Genomic DNA, 18,565 nt, shown 5'->3' with positions numbered 1-18,565 from the left:
CATATCACCCTGGAGCCCAAGACCTGATGCCCACCGAAGCTAAGCAGGGCTGAGCCTGGTCAGTACCTGGATGGGAGACCTTCTGTGAAAACTAAGTTGCTGCTGGAAGAAATGCTAGTGAGGTCAGCAGGGGGTGCTCACCCTGTGGTCTGTGTGGATCCTAGTGCCCCAGTGTAGTGATGGGGGCACTATACTGTCAACAAGCACCGTTAAATCGAGGTCCTGACTCTCTGTGGTCAGTAAAAATCCCAGGATGTCTTTCGAAAAGAGTAGAGGTGTGATCTCGGCATCCTGGCTAAATTTGCCCATTGGCCTCTGACCATCATGGCCTCCTAATAATTCCCATATCCGTTGATTGCTTTATCACTCTGTCTCCTCTCCACCAGTAAGCTGGTGTGTGGTGGGCATTCTGGCGCAATTTGGCTGCCATTGCATCATCCAAGTGGATGTTGCACACTGGTGGTGGATGAGGAGATACCCCCTGACTATGTAAAGCGCTTTGAGTGCCTAGAAAAGCGCTATATAAATGTAAGGAATTATTATATACTTATATATACTATATAGTTTAAAGCAGAGGGAGACGTTTATAGATTTTTAAAAATTCTTTTTTGAGGTAGATTTAAAGAAAGTAAACCAAACTGTCATATCTGTGTACAATCACACCCCTAGTTTCAAAACATCCGGTCAATATGGAATTTAAATATCTGGTTGAAAAGAGCATGGAAACCCATCCACCAGCACCTGTAAGTGCTTATTGACTAGAAATACTGTTTTAAGTTGTGTTTTTTTTTACTGTATTAATGTAATTACTATATTATTTTTATTACAGCTACTATAAAATCACAATTATTAGTTACACTAATACAGTTACACCGAATGCAAATCTGAATGAAGGGTAAAATCACAATCACCTGTTGCCGAGATCTGAGCAATACTGTCTGAAAGTTTTCAGGATGTGTCTCTTTCAAGGGATACCCAAACTGCATCCTCTAGGGGTTGCTATGGGGAACGCCTCATCATGACCCATGTCTGAAGCATACATTCAAAAAACACCAACAACTTGTCGACTGGTGACAGCCCAACTTCTCGTCTTCATTAACTGTTTTGTTTGAAGCGTGCATTCCATGGTAAGAGCAATATTTTCTTCCTTCATTATGGTGAGCGCTAGCAAGACGTTTAGAAGGTGTGTGCATCCGTGTTGACATGTTTTGACACCTGATGATACACGAGATCTGTGCGTCTTTTGTTTAGGTGAAGAGCAGGTACACAGTGTCCTCAAGGGGGCAATCTGTGTCAACTGTGATCCAAAAGAGGGGCAGCCGTCTGCTGGGTTCGGAGACCAGGAAGAGCAGGAGATGTCTGAGGATGATCTCGATGAGCATTATATTTCTGACCATAATCCTCCAGCTCAAGTGAGCCTTCCTTTGCCTTCTCTAGGCACTCAAAGTAACGTAGGTCGCGACTCACATCGCATTTTATTAGCGTATTACTTCAGAGATAATGAAGGCTAAAATGCCTGTAGTTTAAAGCAAAATGTTTACAAACATTATAAAAACAGTTATTAGTTTCTCTCCAAAACAAATCCTTTTTGACTTTTGGTTTAGGCTATAAAAACGTCAATCCAAAAACAAATGGAACGATAAAATCATGTTATTAAATGGTTAATGGCCATTTCAAATTTTGAATTCTGTTAAGAACTATAAAATTAGATTTTGTATCTGTTTCTGTTCCTTTCACAATTTCTTTCGTTTCCGGTTTTTGTTTTCATTCCTTGAACCAGTTCAGAGCCATGCTTTTTGGTACCTCTGTTGAGTGGTTGAGAAGTTCAGAGAGGAAAAGGCGTGCACATCAGCCTTCAAATCCTTCATTCCATGAAGGTCCATGTTCAGGATCAGGTTAATACTTGAGTATATACTCATTTTGCACTGAGGGTTTAAAATCTGCCCCTTATCTTCCCCTTCCTAATTCCCTTTTAAACCACCATTTTTTCACCTGGATAGGAACCTAGGTAGGAACTTCCTGCATTAAAGTCTCCTATGCTGGACCTACAGTGTTTTTGTTGGTTCTATGGCTTCATAGTAACCACCTTACTGATGGTCTGGACTAGAAGCTTCTTTGGTTCGCTTCGTGAATGGGGCTCCTGCATGGGAATCCATTGTGGGTGAGTACGATACATAAAAAAAAAAAAAAAATTTATATATATAACAGACCAAAAGTTTGGACACACCTTCTCATTCAAAGAGATTTCTTTATTTTCATGACTATGAAAATTGTAGATTCACACTAAAGGCATCAAAACTATGAATTAACACATGTGTAATTATCTATGGAATTATATACATAACAAAAAAGTGTGAAACAACTGAAAATATGTCATATTCTAGGTTCTTCAAAGTAGCCACCTTGTGCTTTGATTACTGCTTTGCACACTCTTGGCATTCTCTTGATGAGCTTCATGAGGTAGTCTCCTGAAATGGTCTTCCAACAGTCTTGAAGGAGTTCCCCGAGAGATGCTTAGCACTTGTTGGCCCTTTTGCCTTCTGTCTGCTGTCCAGCTCACCCCTAAACCATCTCGATTGGGTTCAGGTCTGGTGACTGTGGAGGCCAGGTCATTAGCAGCACCCCATCACTCTCCTTCTTGATCAAATAGCCCTTGATGCCTTGAGTGTGACTCTACAATTTTCATAGTCATGAAAATAAAGAAAACTCTTTGAATGAGATGATGTGTCCAAACTTTTTATATATGATATTATATAATTTTTTATTTAATTTTTTATATATTATAATTTTGTTTTAATTTAATTAAGACAAATGAAATGCAAGTTAATAAAGTTATTAGCTCATTGAAAAATTCAAAATGTAAAGATGCACATTATTTTGATACTATTTTTGTTAAAACTCATAAAGATATTTTAACCCCCGTTATCACTCATTTAATTAATTTATCATTTGAAGGTAGTGTTTTTCCTACTGCGTGGAAGAAAGCCATTGTTACTCCTATTTTTAAATCTGGAGATCATTATGAGGTTAGTAACTACAGACCATAAGCTTACTGCCAGTACTCTCAAAGGTTGCAGAGAAGATTGTTTTTGAACAGCTGACATCCCATCTTAACATCATTGAGTCTGGCTTACATTGTGTGCAGTTTGGCTTTAGAGCAAATCACTCGACTGAAACAGCGACTTTACATTTACTAGAGCAAATAAAATCTAAAGTTGACAAAGGAGGATTTGTTGGGGCTATATTTTTAGATCTACGTAAAGCCTTTGATACGGTTAATCATGCAGTGCTCCTTTCCAAATTGTCTACATTTCAACTATCATCTGAAACTTTAGAATGGATATCCTCATTCTTGCTTAATAGAGAACAATGTGTGAAAATCAAAGGAGCTAGGTGTGAAAATCAAAGGAGCAAGTCTAGCAACTTGCATTACACAATGGGCGTACCCCAAGGATCAGTACTAGGTCCTTTACTATTTAGTTTGTATATTAATGATCTCCCGCAACAGTGTGAAGGGACTCAAGTACAAATGTATGCAAATGATACTGTGATTTTTACACATGCGAGAACAGCTGAATTAGCAGCTGAGAAGTTAAAATCTGTTATTGAAAGAGTTACACAGTGGCTGGAACAATCATGTCTTAGCTTGAATATTAGTAAAACTAAAGGAATTTTTTTCACAAAAACAAAAGTTAAATTTCCTGATGTTGACATATTTATTAATGGTGAAAAGATAGAAATAGTTAATGAATTAAATTATCTTGGTTTAACATTGGACTCTAATCTTAGTTTTAAAAAACATGTAAAGAAAATGGTGAGAAAAATTAAATACAACATGGCAAACTTCAGACAAATTAGACATTGTCTTTCTTTTGAGGTAGCTAAGGCTCTGATGCATGCTACAATCTTCTCTCACATGTCTTATTGTTTGACATGTTGGGGTCAAGCTGGTGAAACTGTTATTAAACCCTTGAAATCTCTATATAAACAGACATTAAAAATGTTAGATAAAAAACCTAACCATTTTCATTCTTGTAGGATCATAGAGACGTATAATTTTTTAAACTTCGACAATTTTAGACTTTATTCAAGCATGTGTATGGTTCACAAAATTTTAAACGGTCTGGCTCCTTCTGTATTACGTGACTTTATTCATCCTCGCTGTGAAACGTCTGTGAGATCAACCAGACTATCGCATATGAGTAATTGTGTAGTTCCCTTTCGTCGTTCTGCATTTGGACTATCATCTTTTACAGTGAAAGCCACTAATCAGTGGAATGCCCTACCAGAGGACATAAAAGGGTGTAAAACTCATGGTCTTTTTAAATTTAAGTTAAAATCTTTTTTAAAATCAAATCAACTATGTAACCACTAAGAATGTTGTAGATAAATTGACTGACTGATTTAGTTGTTTTACAGCCATTTATGGCCTTGACAGTATGTGTGTATGTATCTATTGTTTTCTAACATATAGGTATTTTTTGTGTTTTGTAAGCGTTGACCTGCCTGGGGACTACAGATGAAAATTAGCCTTTGGCTAAATCCGGTGCAATGCATGAAATGTGAATGTTATGTTAAAAATTGTGCATGGTCCCGTTATAAATAAATAAATGAATGAATGAATGAATAATGATTACATATATAGCAGGCAGCCTTGCTTGGCCTAATACATTTTTCACACTTCATCTACAGGCTCATACACAGGCAGGAGGCTTCCAGAATGGAGCTACGTTTTTACACTATAGGCCTACGTTTCATAATAGGCTTTACAAATATTTATTTTGTTTAAAAAATATTATATGTTCTAAAACATTGTTTAATTATATTAGTAGTACTAGGCCTATAGTCTTAGGCCATCATTTTCTGTGTTCATCATTGTTGACGGTTTATTTTTTTATTGTTTTACGTTTCTTCATTCTGAATTTCAGATCCATTTAGGATCCATTCAATTATTTCTGAATAAAAAAACAACGCAGTTAACATGCTTCTTTCTTGTCGTATTATTCATTAAGATAATAATTAATAAATGCACACAATTCTAAACTTGATAAAAGTTACAGATATGTTTAACTATGCACAAACAAATGCCTTTCAACTTACATGTGCACAATTCAGAATTAAATGAATGTGCTGCAATTTGTACAAAAGAAAGTCTGTAGTAGCCTGTGTGTTTTAGCCATTAAATAAGCACATTTAGTTTCAAGTTTGTTAATTTTCGTTTTGAAGAAAGATTTTCCTTAAAGTGAATTTCGTTTATTATAAATTGAATCTTAATTTTAATACATTTTTCATCAACCAATTGCCTGGGTTTAATACATAAAAAGCAATATAACAGACAATATAATAATGACATGGAGGCGCCAGCGCGCCGCGGTCACACTTGAACCATTTGAAACTCATAACACGCGCTGTCACCGAATTTACAAATGCACATCTTGCTTGTTGCTCAAACACCACACACATATTATGCTGAATGTTGTGCTTGTTCAATTTAATAAAAGTAAAACTTTAATTATGATAATTAAAATAATAGAATATTTAATATTGAGTGGACAATTTTTTCTCTTTTATTAATAGGATTTATATAATATCTGAGCAGCTCCCCCGTAGCCTAAATGATCTAGTACAGCAGCACCTGTGGTAAAAATCTGGTGCCACCCCCGGTTATAACGGCCCACATATTAAAAATGGTCGGGTTTAAATCGGGCTCAGGCTCATAATTACAGTGAACGCGTCAGGCCGGGCTCGAACTCAATGTGCTTGTGCTTGGGTAGGGTCGGGCTTGATTTGTTGGGCCCGATCTAAGCTCTAGACCCCGGTACCTTGGGCTCCTCTCAAACAATGTGTCTCGGTTGACAAACTTAGAAGCATTGTGCTCCTCACCAATGAAGGTTATTGTGAGCAAGGTGCTTCCATGGAGTTGTATTCCTCACCCTGTGGTCTTTTCTTGTGGTAGTATTTAGCAGTGTTCCCTCTTATCAAAGGGTTGCCTATGAGCATGCTACTCATTTTCTTAATTCTGAGTTCTCCTTTCACATGAGAATTGAGTTCTCTGTTTTCCCAGAGCACCTGGAACCGGCAGCATCAGGTGAACTAGGCTCGTCTTCTGCGTCCCTGAGGTGTTTTTGACTAAGCTTGTCGTATGCTTACCTTATGATTTCTACAATCATACTGTTCATCGAGCCCCCCTCTCCCAAGCTCATGTAGAGCAAGTGTTAGCCCCATGTGTGACAGACCAAGACTTAGACTTAGTCCACTAGGTTTTTCTGCCATGCTTCAGACACAAGCATCAGAAGTGGATGTTGTGTTCTCCCAGTGCCTATTTATACTATTGTCGCACTGGTAGTGATGTCATGGGCTGTCACAGGCCAACAAGTTGTTGGTGTTTTTTTGAATGTATGCTTCAGATACGGGTTATGACGAGGCATTCCCCATAGCAAGCCCTAGAGGATACAGCATCTTGTTCCCTATTCAGGGAGCCATGGTTACATAAGTAACCTGAGATGTTCTCTTGTCTTCCAAGAGTTGTCTTTGCAATAGTGAGCAAACTCCTGATTACAACAAAATAGATAGATCTGAAAAACGGATGAAGCCATAATCCCTCAAGATGTATTCCATCTTGTGCAATTATTAGAAATTATTCTTATCCCCGTTGGATTATTAGTTTTAACCCATGTGTTAGACTTAATGACTCAAATTGTATGACACCTTGAACAGCACCAGCACTGTAATTGCAAGTGTGCTGCTTTGATGTTGTGCTTTGATGTGCTTTCTGACATTCAAGACAAACATTTACACTTTTATTCTGACCTGCACTGTACTCATCAAATGTAACACTGGACATATTTCTTGGCTGAGGTGTTTTTCCACAGTTTTCACACCAGAACTCCAGACATGACCAGTCACAATTCTTGTCAGTCTTCCAATTAAATGAGGCAAGTTATCTGGAGCCATTAGAACTGTCCAGACACATCTACTTCCATGGAAAATCGGAATGCCGCGTAACAACCTTTAAGCTTTTTTTTAACCCGAGTGAATTACAAAAAAAAACAAAAAAAAAAACACTCCAATTGTGACTTTAATAATGAAGTAAAACTAAACATGCTCTCTAATGACTCATTTAGTTATTAACGGCAGTTTCCTAATGTGATAAATGCTGATGTCTGCAACTTAACCCTGATCATTTGTCTCCTGTCTACTACAGGATGTAAATGGAAAGTTGGCACTTGGCTCTAGCACTCAGTTTATAAATGCTGCAGTCATGCAGTCGTCAGTGTTCAGGAGGTCCAGGATGTTTTGCATTAAGCATAAAGCAGCTAGTGTCTCCAGAGCAAAACTGTGATTCATACTCCACTCTGAAAAGCATGACTTTACACTATACATTGTATTTTGTGTAAATGTAAATATGTGAACACATAACAAGCAAATGTGACCCTAGATCAGATATGCTACAAGGAGTGAAATTATTTCCTTATGCAATGTTTTCCTCATGAATCCAAAATTTCAGGCTCTTGCACAAAACAGATGCCATGCAGCAAAATAGTAAAACTAATCTGGAGAAGACATCTCCAATGAGAGCAAACACCATCACCCCCCTTGCTCTTTTATGACCCCCATCCTCCCATTTTCTCTGACATTTTCTCTTTCTCTTTTAAACCAAAAGTTTTATACCACATATAATTTATCTTGTGAACCTTTTTCGCCAGCACTTGATCAGCTTATACTAGCACACACCTTTTATTGTGTATTCTATTCTGTTCTTGAGAAAAAAAAAGAAGAAAAAAAAAAGAATATATATATCTATGAGTTCTGTGCTAGACTAACTGAGACTTGTCAAGTCAAGTCACCTTTATTTATATAGCGCTTTAAGGCGAGACACTGCAGGTGAATAGGGCAAAAAAAAAAAAAACTAATAGTTATCACCTTACCCAGTTGATTGATTACATTGATTATTGCAAACATTTTTTGTATTACGAGTTTTCAAAAATGTTATGTTTAAATATGCAAATGATGCATTATTTAATGAAATATGCGCTAATTTGCATAAAGGTCTAGTACAAAAATCTGAACACTAGATGAAATCAGTTTCAAACATTTTTTTAATTATTTTTTTTGACATATTAGAGTCAAATGTTTTTACAGAGGGAATTCTGGTTATCTTTTTTTGTCACTCCATAATTCAGAAAATACTTTGACCAGCCTGAAAACAATATATTTTCACAATTTTGGGGGGAATAAAATGTTGTATATAATCAAGGAAAATATGTATGAACAAATCCCTCTGTAAAAACCTTCAGGATATAGACAGGAATAAAAATGTCAAGTTTGGTGCAAGTGCTACTGAAGTGGAGATTTATGGGTCAGTGTTAAAGAAAAAACTCATTTTGAGAAAACGGCCTTTAAAAATATGTATTGTAATTGAAATCTATTGACAAAGTGCTATAAAGATAAAGATAAAGTGCTATAAAAGAAACACTTAACAGTGTCTTTTGGATGTTTTCCTTCCACTAGTTTGAAAAAGCACTTTATGAAAAACCAAAAAGCCCAAAATCTCAAAATTGACAGGTGCTTGAAAAAATAGTGTTTTTGCCTGCAGTGTCTCACCTTATACAAAATACACTGCGTCAAAGCAACTGAACAACATTCATTAGGAAAACAGTGTGTCAATAATGCAAAATGACAGTTAAAGGCAGTTCATCACTGAATTCAGTGATGTCATCTCTGTTCAGTTTAAATAGTGTCTGTGCATTTATTTGCAATCAAGTCAATGATATCGCTGTAAATTAAGTGACCCCAACTAAGCAAGCCAGAGGCGACAGTGGCAAGGAACCAAAACTCCATCGGTGACAGAATGGAAAAAAAACCTTGGGCGAAACCAGGCCCAGTTGGGGGGCCAGTTCTCCTCTGACCAGACGAAACCAGTAGTTCAATTCCAGGCTGCAGCAAAGTCAGATTGTGCAGAAAAATCATCTGTTTCCTGTGGTCTTATCCCGATCTGTGTTCGTCTGAGACAATGTCTTTACAGGGGATCTGTATCTGGGGCTCTAGTTGTCCTGGTCTCAGTTGTCTTTCAGGGCTGTAGGGGGCCTTTCTAGGTGACAATCCACCATCTGGTCTGGATACGTACTGGATCCGGGTGACTGCAGTGACCCTCTGATCTGGATACAGACTGGATCTGGTGGCTACGTTGACCCCGGAATAAGAGAAAAACAGACCAATATTAGCGTAGATGCTATTCTTCTAATGAAGCAAGTACACTGGGTGTTATGGGAAGTTATCCCAGTTCCGGTTGACCTAATTAATGCAGCCTAAAAATACTTTAACAGATTTGGATATTAAAAGCATATTAGTATGTTATGTGAAATCTAGATTTAAACTGCAAAAGTGTTTCTGCCTCCCAAACAATGTTAGGTAGGTTATTCCAGAGTTTAGGCGCCAAAAAGGAAAAGGATCTGCTGCCCGCAGTTGATTTTGATATTATTTGATATTATCAAATTGCCTGAGTTTTGAGAATGCAGCGAATGTGGAGGAATATAATGTAACAAGAGCTCATTAAAATACTGAGGTGCTAAACCATTGAGGGCTTAATAAGTAATAAGCAATATTTTAAAATCTATACGATGTTTGATAGGGAGCCAGTGCAGTGTGGACAGGACTGGGCTAATATGGTCATACTTCCTGGTTCTAGTAAGAACTCTTGCTGCTGCATTTTGGACTAGCTGTAGTTTGTTTACTAAGCATGCAGAACAACCACCCAATAAAGCATTACAACAAATTATGTTTTTATTAACAAGATTCGGGAGGAGCGCGTCAGATACTTAGCCTAATCGACACAGGTGGACCATAATCAAGTAATCAATCCCATAGTTTAAACATCGCTGACTTACCTCTATCCATTGACGGTTTATCAGCATCCCTCCTCCACCCCATCTCCACACTTTCAGTTCACTTTATAAATAGACGGAGAAGGGGGGGGGGGCACTCTAGATTCGGGCCATTCCCGAGCTCAGAGCCCTTCCCCGGACAGCACGCCAAATACGCATACCATACCTGAGCTAATTATACGTAAGCGTGAACTAGTGAATCAACCTTGAGGGAATAAATGCATGGATTAACATTTCTCCATTTGACATTGAGACCATAGGCCGTAATTGAGATATATTTTTGAGATGGAAAAATGCAGTTTTACAAATGCTAGAAACGTGGCTTTCTAAGGAAAGATTGCTATAATTATTATTATTATTTTTTTATTAATATATTTTTAACATAACACAACATAACATAAAGCAGTACAATGAAAATGCATTAACTAATTCCATATCTACTGTGACAATATATATATTCTGTAAATAAAGTAAAAGATCATCTGCATATAAACTGATTTTGTGCTGTGCGTTGTCTGCCTGAATTCCTTTGATTATGTTGTTTTGTCTTATTGCTGCTGCGAGTGGTTCAATGAAAATTGCGAAGAGAGAAGGCGAGAGTGGGGATCCCTGTCTGGTGCCCTGATGAAGTGTGAAACTCTGTGAAGTGATTCGGTTAGTGGTGATGGTGGCCCTGGGTGATGTGTACAGTATTTTAATCCAGTGTATGAACGACTCTCCAAAACCAAACTTGTGAAGTGTATTGAATAAAAAAGACTAGTTTACCTTATCAAAAGCTTTTTCTGCATCAAGTGAAGTGATAATGGTTTTCTGTTTTCTTTCTTGTGATATATTAAATAGATTAAAAAGTCTGCGGACATTGTCTGTGGCATATCTATTTTTTATGAAGCCTGTCTGATCTGGATGAATGAGTGTGGGGGTGACTGTTTCTATTCGGGTTGCTAGTGCTTTGGTGATAATTTTCAAGTCAGTATTCAATAGTGAGAGAGGTCGGTAGCTAGAAGGGTGAGATGGATCTTTGTTGGGTTTTGGCAGTAATGTCATGGCTGCTGTATTCATGTGTATGGGTATGGTAGATGACGTTTTATACCACATATAATTTATCTTGTGAACCTTTTTCGCCAGCACTTTTTATTTTAATTGCATCTCCACACTTTCAGTTCACTTTATAAATAGACGGAGAAGGGGGGGGGGGCACTCTAGATTCGGGCCATTCCCGAGCTCAGAGCCCTTCCCCGGACAGCACGCCAAATACGCATACCATACCTGAGCTAATTATATGTAAGCGTGAACTAGTGAATCAACCTTGAGGTCATAAATGCATGGATTAACATTTCTCCATTTGACATTGAGACCATAGGCCGTAATTGAGATATATTTTTGAGATGGAAAAATGCAGTTTTACAAATGCTAGAAACGTGGCTTTCTAAGGAAAGATTGCTATAATTATTATTATTTTTTTTTTTATATATATTTTTAACATAACACAACATAACATAAAGCAGTACAATGAAAATGCATTAACTAATTCCATATCTACTGTGACAATATATATATATATATATATATATATATTGTGACGAGTCAGCTGCCTCCTCCCTGATTGTCACCGGCACCCCGTCCTAAATCGCCGCCCTTCACCAGGCTCCCGACTGGAGTGGGTGTGTGAGAGGAGGGGCGCTGGACGAGTCAGGGCTGGCGGCGTGTGATGGGGCACACCTGAAGGAAGTGGAGCCTCATTACCGCCGCTGTTTAAAAGCCCAACGCGCCTCTCCTCAGGAGACCGGTCTCTTCCCCGTGCATGCACACTGGTGTCCTCGTGGGTCCAGGAAGGGTGCGTTGAGGGACTCCCGCGCCACCAAGACGTGAGCTGCCGGACCCGCGATCCGGATGGGAACCGCACCCGTATACACGGCCGACGGGCCAGGATGCCGGGCCGTCCATCCCCTACCAGCGCCGCGGCCGACGAGAGAGATGTGGCCGCTAGAGGAAGCCGCCGCCCCTCGCGCCCCGGACCAAGGAGGGGAGCGCGTGCGGCCGCCGGACTCCGCCCCTTACCTGGACCCTTCCTTGATGAACACTGCCCGACCTACACAAATCCCGCAGCACGACGAGGACACCAGATTCCCTGTTATTTTGGACACTTTCCCCCTTTGGCCACTTTTATTCCCTTTGTTTTATGATTTCTGTTAATAAAAGCCTCTCCGAGGCCTGACGCCACGCCCACTGTGTCTGTCTTGTGCTCCTCCCGTGACACTGGTGGAGAATGCGGGCAAGGCGGAGCCTAGACAGCGCAGTTGGGAAACGTCTGGTGACGTCACTCCCTCTCGCTTGCAAACGTTCGTGAGAACCCAGACTGGGACGGAGGAAAACTGGGGACAGCCTCCCAACCACACAAGGGGTAAGTGACTTTTCCATGGTCATTTTACCCTGTGGTTGGTTGAGGCTGTCACTAAAACCCGGTTTCTCTGTCCCTGTTCTGGTGCGCTGCGAGAGGGAGGACCGCCCGGAGAGGAAGCCCCGCCCACTCCGACCGTTTGGAGCCTGGTTGAGGATGGTAGCACTCCCGTGTGGGTGGCGCCCTGGGGACGGGGATGTCGCTTGGGAGGGGGAATGTGACGAGTCAGCTGCCTCCTCCCTGATTGTCACCGGCACCCCGTCCTAAATCGCCGCCCTTCACCAGGCTCCCGACTGGAGTGGGTGTGTGAGAGGAGGGGCGCTGGACGAGTCAGGGCTGGCGGCGTGTGATGGGGCACACCTGAAGGAAGTGGAGCCTCATTACCGCCGCTGTTTAAAAGCCCAACGCGCCTCTCCTCAGGAGACCGGTCTCTTCCCCGTGCATGCACACTGGTGTCCTCGTGGGTCCAGGAAGGGTGCGTTGAGGGACTCCCGCGCCACCAAGACGTGAGCTGCCGGACCCGCGATCCGGATGGGAACCGCACCCGTATACACGGCCGACGGGCCAGGATGCCGGGCCGTCCATCCCCTACCAGCGCCGCGGCCGACGAGAGAGATGTGGCCGCTAGAGGAAGCCGCCGCCCCTCGCGCCCCGGACCAAGGAGGGGAGCGCGTGCGGCCGCCGGACTCCGCCCCTTACCTGGACCCTTCCTTGATGAACACTGCCCGACCTACACAAATCCCGCAGCACGACGAGGACACCAGATTCCCTGTTATTTTGGACACTTTCCCCCTTTGGCCACTTTTATTCCCTTTGTTTTATGATTTCTGTTAATAAAAGCCTCTCCGAGGCCTGACGCCACGCCCACTGTGTCTGTCTTGTGCTCCTCCCGTGACAATATATATATATATATATATATATATAAATAATAATAAAAAAACAGCCCTAGTGGATGTTAGAAAAAATATGGAAACATGTTATGCATAGGTGTGGATACTGTATGCCTATTTGTATGTATGAAGTGATAGCTGCAAGGGCAAAAGCAAAAGTGAAAAGAAAGAATATATAAACTTACATAACGAAAGTAGTGAGGTATATATCTGCTAATGTACATTTGGCTTGTAATTATGTTTGTGTGGTATTAAGAAATGTATTAAGAAATGTCAAAAATGGGGACCAGGTTTCTTCAAAGGCTGATGATTGCTTCCTTCTGTGTGCATTGTGTTTTTCCATTGAAATGTATTCTGAGATTAAATTTATCCAGTGTTTGATGTGGCAAGATTTTTTTGATTTCCAGTTTTGGAGAACTACTTTCTTAGCGACAGCTAGAGAGATGAGCAATGGATTCCTGTATTTTTGTGGGATATGGATTTCGGAAAAGTCGCATATGAGACAAAGTGTTGGTGATGATGGGATTCTGTGGCTCAGGATAGTGGACAGTGTCATCCAAAAAGAGTGAACTGGTTGGCAATGCCACATGGCGTGCAAATAGCCGTCTGTGCTACCTAAAGTGCATTGTGAACAGATATCGGTGTTGTGTAGGCCCATTTTGAACATTTTACTTTGGGTGATGTGAGTTCTATGAATAACTTTATATTGTATAAGCTGCAGGTTTGTGTTATCGGTCATGGAAAATGTATTCTTACAGATTTGTTCCCAGTACTCAGGGTTGGAAGAGATGGCCAGGTCGGTTTCCCACTTGGTTATTGGGAGTGTTATTGTTGTGTTTTGGTTGGAAAGCAATGTATATAGTTGGGAGGTTAATTTTTTGAAATTATTAATTTTCAAAATTTCTTCTAAAGGCTGGGAAGGTTGTAATGTATTGTTGGTAGTGTGGTTTTATCTTTAATTTGAAGTCTAAGTTGTTGATATTGAAGGAATTGTTCTCTTCCAACCCCATATTTCTGTGTGAGTGTGTTAAATGACATGAAATGTTGGTTCTCAAATAAGTGGTGAAGATGTGTGATTCCTTTTTGTGCCCATGTGGGGAAATAAAGAGGTTTATTCTGTATCATGAATTCTGGGTTGTGCCAGAGTGGATTGAACCTGTTTAATTCTAGTGATGATTTTGTGATTTGGTTCGTTTTCCACCAGGCTGTCAGAGTTGAATGGATGGTAATGTGTTGGCAGAGTTTGGATTTCTTTATTGATTGTGAGAGGAAGGGGAGGTCTGCAACTGAGATATTTGTGCATTGGTTTTGTTCCAGTTCTAGCCAAGGGTAATTATGCTTGTATATTTTGATCCATTTAACTATGTACTTTAATTGATTTGCCAGAAAGTAGTGATGGAAGTTTGGTGCCTCAAGCCCCCCATGTGATTTTTTATTTTGTAGTGTTGAGAGTGATATCCTGGGTTTTTTGTTTTTCCAATAAAATTGTGTTTTTAATGAATTAAGAGTTTTGAACCATTTATCTGTAGGAGTGATGGGGATCATAGAAAAAATGTAGTTTATTTGGGGTAGGGTTTTCATTTTGACATTAGTTATTCTTCCGATGAGTGTGAGTGGGTGTTTAGACCAGCGTTTATATTCATCTTCAATTTTCTTTAGGAGTGGAATATAGTTAAAGGGTGAAAAGCTCTGACAGCCTGGGGGAAATCTGAATCCCTAGGTACTTGATGTTACCTGTGTGGAGGTGGAGGGATGTGTCCTGAGCTCCAGAATCTCATGCATCATCTGAAAATGGCAATAAAATTGACTTCCTGTTCCTGTTGATAGTGTAATGTGAAACAAGGGAGAATCTGCTGATAATGTTGAAAGTTTCTTGAATTGATACTCGTGGGTTCTGTAAATAAAGTAAAAGATCATCTGCATATAAACTGATTTTGTGCTGTGCGTTGTCTGCCTGAATTCCTTTGATTATGTTGTTTTGTCTTATTGCTGCTGCGAGTGGTTCAATGAAAATTGCGAAGAGAGAAGGTGAGAGTGGGCATCCCTGTCTGGTGCCCTGATGAAGTGTGAAACTCTGTGAAGTGATTCGGTTAGTGGTGATGGTGGCCCTGGGTGATGTGTACAGTATTTTAATCCAGTGTATGAACGACTCTCCAAAACCAAACTTGTGAAGTGTATTGAATAAAAAAGACTAGTTTACCTTATCAAAAGCTTTTTCTGCATCAAGTGAAGTGATAATGGTTTTCTGTTTTCTTTCTTGTGATATATTAAATAGATTAAAAAGTCTGCGGACATTGTCTGTGGCATATCTATTTTTTATGAAGCCTGTCTGATCTGGATGAATGAGTGTGGGGGTGACTGTTTCTATTCGGGTTGCTAGTGCTTTGGTGATAATTTTCAAGTCAGTATTCAATAGTGAGAGAGGTCGGTAGCTAGAAGGGTGAGATGGATCTTTGTTGGGTTTTGGCAGTAATGTCATGGCTGCTGTATTCATGTGTATGGGTATGGTAGATGACGTTTTAATTTCTATAATTACTCTGTTGAATAGTGGTGATAATATGTCCCAGGAGTGTCTGTAAAATTCAGCTGGTAATCCATCTGGCCCGGGAGATTTATTACTAGGAATTTTATTGAGTGCTTTAGTAAGTTCATTAAGGGTAAGAGGTGCGTCTAAGATGCTGGTTTGTTCTGCAGTTAATTTTGGCAATGTCAGACTGTTCAAGAAGGTGTCGATTTCTGATTGAGTAGGTTGGTGAGTGGGGGAATAGAGGTTACTGTAGAAATTCCGAAATATATTATTTATATCCTGTGGGTTTTGATTAATGTTTCCTGCATAGTCTAGGATGGCTGGGATGATTGATTTCTCTTTCTTGTATTGGAGTAGATTTGCTAAATATTTACTGTTTGCTTTATTAACAATGCTGAAGACCATTTTGCTGAATTTGAAATTGTGTTTTTTTCTGTATGATGTTATCAATTTGTGTTTTAAGTTCCTTTAATTCCTTCTGTTTTGGTTCACTGGGATGGCGAGATATTTCATTTGTGAGGAATTTGATTTTTTGTTCTAATATATTTTCCAATTCTTGTTGCTGTTTTTTCCTATATGAAGAGTATGATATAATTTTTCCTCTGATTACGCCCAGTTTCCCATAGCAGTGAAGGTAAGGGTGTCTGGAGAGTCGTTCATCTCCAAAAAGAATGCCCACTCTTGCCTTATAAGGATTGTAAAGTTGGAGTCTTCTAATAGTGAGTTATTGAAGCGCTATGTAGTTGAAGTTTTAGCATATGTTTGAGTATTTATAGACAGAGAAATAGGGGCATGATCACTGATTACAATTGGGTGAATTGTGTTATCTGATATCTTGCTTATTAGTGAGTTGCTGATGATAAATAAGTCAATTCTAGATGAACATTGGTGGACTGTGGAAAAATATGAATATTCTCTTAAAAAAGGTTCCTCATTTCTGTGTCTGTTAAGTGTGTTTCTTGAAGGAAGCAAACATCAGCCCCCAATTTTATTAGATGATTAATTACTCTGAGTCTTTTGATTTGGTTATGGAAGCCGAATGTAATATGGTGTGAGTGTTTTTTATCATCAGCATTGGGTGAATGTGTGTCATGTCTCGTATAACATGTTTTCCAACATCTTTGTTTATGGTTGAGCTGAGAGGGAGTAGTGGTGTTGGACATGAATACAAAACTAACAAACAGATACTGGACCAGATAACTTTACACATGTAGACAAAGACAAACAGAAAGTCAAGACATAAATACTCAATATACAAGCAAAGGCACATGTATGCTTTATCAGAGATTGAAAGAAAGGGAGAGACAGTGAGAGAGAGAGATTGCTAAACAAGACAAACACAAAAAAGGAAAAAAGGGAGAGACTACTAAACAAGAAAAATAGCAAAGAAAACAAACAAACAAATCAAAAATAAATCGAAGATAATCAAAAATAAGAGAAAAAAAATGTAGAAAGAGCAGATATGCAAATAAGTAGAGAGAGTGTGAGCACAGAATTAAATGCTGGGCTAACAGATTTTGTAGATTTACAGAGGTGTAGGAGAGAAAAAACAAATTTTTTTAGTAATAAAAGTAATAAAAAATTATTAGTAATACTAATAATAATCATACATATTGCATATTTGTATATTTATTCAGAAAAGCCATGGTGTTTTTTTGTGGCTTTGGAATAATTGTCCATATATACAGTTTATCAACGGCTAGTACTACACGTATGTCGTTTCTTCAGTTTTCTTTTAATATGGGATAGATAACTTTTCTTTGTTCGTTTATTTCTCGTGGGTATTGATCATTCATTCCAAAGTGATTGTCCTTGAGTAGTTTCCCTTTGCTTTTAACCAGTTCCTTTTGTTGATAGTGTTCAAACTTTGCAATGATGGGACAAGTTTTGTCCTGCTGTTGTTTGCCGAGACGATGAACTCGGTGGAAGGTAATATTTTGAATGACGTCAGTGGGTAATTTGAGTTGAGATTGCATGAAGTTTTGAATCTGTAGCTCTGGATTATCGGGTGATATTTCTGGGATGCCTGAGAAGATGAGATTATTGTGCATCAACCGTGTTTGGATGTTTAGAATTGTTTCTTTCATCTGTTTGTTTTCTGCTGACTTTTTGCATTTGCTGGGTGAGTGTTGTTATTGAGGTTTAAAGCGCTTGATTTGATTGTTGTAGTGTTTCGATTTGATTGTAAGGAAATTCAAGGCTTTCCCGCATATCCTTTAACTCCTTGTAACTTGTGACCAGTATATCAAGTTTTTTATTGATGCTAGCCAGCACACTAACCTCAACTTCGGTGGTGTGCAAGTCATCTGTGTCCGTTGCGGAATCTCTCTTTCTTCTTTTAAAATCTGGTTTGAGTGCATCGGTATGTGCGTCGGTATTATCCATGGTTGAATGAAGGTGGTGATAGTAGTCATCAATAAAGATCTCAAGGTCCGTTAAATCCTCCAGTGTACAGTTGAATTGTACAATGTGTAGAGTATATGGTAATCGATTCAATGTTAATTTGTTTTAGTCCGAAGAAAAGTTTTAAATCTCAAAGTGTTAAACTCATCCTGTTGAGTTTGTCAACAACTGTGCGTCGATCTCACCTCTCCCCTCTCTGCTCAAGTCACGCGATACTCACACCGCCATCCAGTGTCAGAGATCAGCTGTTTGAGTTGATGAAAGATTGATGAAAGATTGCTATCAAATAGCACACCTAGGTTCTTAACTGATGACAAAGAATTGACAGAGCAGCCATCAAGTCTTAGACAGTGTTCTATGTTAATACATGCATACATGAGTTTTTAGAGTAGCGGTCCTAATACTGACCCTTGAGGTACTCCATACTGCACTTGTGATCGATATGATACCTCTTCATTCACTG

General features: G+C 39.4%; 1 protein-coding gene across 2 annotated transcripts in view; it reads right to left on the bottom strand.

Moving 5' to 3' along the window:
- Positions 1 to 18,565, bottom strand: part of LOC127966181 (chondroitin sulfate synthase 3-like) — a 50,079-nt gene that overhangs the window by 2,700 nt on the left and 28,814 nt on the right. Inside the window, exon 2 of one of the 2 annotated variants that reach the window (XR_008155558.1) lies at positions 4,894 to 9,182. The exons of the other annotated variant lie outside the window; for it this stretch is intronic. The gene's annotated coding sequence lies outside the window, so the exon portion shown is untranslated. Of the gene's footprint in view, positions 1 to 4,893; positions 9,183 to 18,565 lie in introns of those variants that run through there. 2 annotated transcript variants of the gene reach the window in all.

This window comes from Carassius gibelio, chromosome B10 (genome assembly GCF_023724105.1).
Source record: "Carassius gibelio isolate Cgi1373 ecotype wild population from Czech Republic chromosome B10, carGib1.2-hapl.c, whole genome shotgun sequence".
Taxonomy (NCBI): domain Eukaryota; kingdom Metazoa; phylum Chordata; class Actinopteri; order Cypriniformes; family Cyprinidae; genus Carassius; species Carassius gibelio.
This window is presented reverse-complemented; position numbering and strand designations above follow the sequence as displayed.